We start from the raw sequence: 2,115 nt of genomic DNA, 5'->3' as shown, positions 1-2,115 counted from the left end.
TGAGGCAGATATGATTCAAATATTTAAAGAAACTAAGTTCATTCTATGTGGCAGAGCAAGTATGAGAAGCCCTCAATCAGTTAAATAAGCACATTTTCCACAAGCTTTGGTGTATGTTTCATTGGTCATTAACATCCAATACAAAGGCGAGTTTTTAGGAAATGAGCAGGTTCATGAATAAAGGCTTGTATAATCTTAAATTTCTGGTAGAACTGTTCCATATGGAAGGAAAGATTTTATTCTCTTATCTTAATGATTGGTGTGACTGGAGAAGAGAAAAGTATGTTAGTGTTAAATTAGTTTTAAACCTCTGGCTGCAACTTTGTGTATGAAAATGCTATTCTTTTTCTCATATTACAATGAATGAACAAGTTTTAGGTATGGATGTAGTTTTTGTCCTCTACTCAATTCTTGTTTTACACTGTGATTAGTAGTGCCCTTAAAATGGAAAATAGTTCATGGAAGTAGGACGAGGAAAATATTATTAGTTGATGTGATACGTACCTATGGAATTTTTATGTATCAATATTAACTTTTCAATTGTGAACTAGAAATTTTAAGGCCTCGAAAATGAGTAAAGTTGTTTAACAGAGAATAGTATTCAATTGTCTCATTGTTTATAGGTGCATATAATTGGTACTACTTTTATGTTGCTACATGGGTGATTGGATTTTATCTCCATATTGTACAGAGGACTGTGAGAAGTTTAGTTTTTTATATACTTCAATCTGTTTTGTGTCTTTATCTTAATCATACCAATCAAAAATAACCAAAATAAATCCTCTTAAATCATGCAATTTTATTATTGTTTTAGATTTTGACTGATGAATTTTATTACTTTTAAAAAAAGCAACTGATTTATGTATTCTCAATTTTTGCAGCTCGCTGAAAATGGTGTTGTCGTAATATCCAATATCATAGTGTGTAGATGATACTATGTGAATAGCCTTCAAGCTTCATCATCTCTTCAAGCTAGTTTGAAAGACTCTACAACTAGTTTCTTATCATCTGAATTGGCTTTTTTTTTGTGAACTTAGAGGAGCCGCTATCAATTCAGGTAACTTGACGGTATCTACATGGATCTTATTTCTTATTCTTGAAAATTCTCATATGTTTTTCTTGATATATTTTGTGACTTACTAGTTTGGCTATGTCCATTTATTGGTGAAAGGTATATGTGTATAGGTTGTAATTCGTACTCCATAAATTGTCTTACTTTGTTGGTAAAAAAATATGTGGAAATGTTGTAGTTTTTATATGGTACTTGTATTAAGTTGATTGTAAAAGGTGTATGAATTATTGTTGTTTGTATATAGAAATGAGGGACAATTGTTTTTATTTTTGTAAGTTGTTTGGTAATTTTTATAAAATCTTCCTATTATAAGTTGCACCTTACTGTGTCTTTATGGTAGAAATTATACATTAGTGTATCTTTATGATAGCAAAAAGCAAACGACTATATATAGACGTAACTGCAGGCTCTTAATTCTCTTTGAATCATTTGAATGACTCTCCTAATTCATAATAAATAAGGGGAATCCCAAAAGTCTTTAAAACTACTCATGATATAAAGCTCTTTGTTGTTGGTTGACATCATTCTATCGCAACAATGGCTAAAATTATAAGAATAGGGGATGAAATAGTGATGTTGAAGCAAGGCATCTTCTCCTTTTTGAAGGAAAAAATATTTGGGCAACAGTAGAGAATTTTCTCTTTTTTTATTTGTATAATAGGCTGAAATGGAGAGTATTGAAACGCAACAAAGTGAAAATGGTGATGAGTCAATTAATGAATTTGCATCAATCATGGGACCCGAACATCCGGAACGTTTGAGATTGTATGGGCGGGGGGTTACAAAAACCTTTTTGAAAGGGAAAGTGGGACATTTTGAACCCTCTTCAAATGCAACAAATGATCACATGCAAAAGATGGAAGAGAGGATGATAAGATTGGAGGAAAAAATTGAGGAACAGAAGGAACAATATGAGGAACAAAAGACAATGATGAGACAAGAAATTGTAGAAGATATCATAGCAAAACTTCAACGTTCTGGATTACCAATTGATGCTAATACTTTAGCAACATTGTATTCTCGTCCATTGGGTCAAGCTTCCT

Source organism: Nicotiana attenuata, unplaced genomic scaffold, assembly GCF_001879085.1.
Source record: "Nicotiana attenuata strain UT unplaced genomic scaffold, NIATTr2, whole genome shotgun sequence".
Taxonomy (NCBI): domain Eukaryota; kingdom Viridiplantae; phylum Streptophyta; class Magnoliopsida; order Solanales; family Solanaceae; genus Nicotiana; species Nicotiana attenuata.
Note: the sequence above shows the minus strand (reverse complement) of the source record.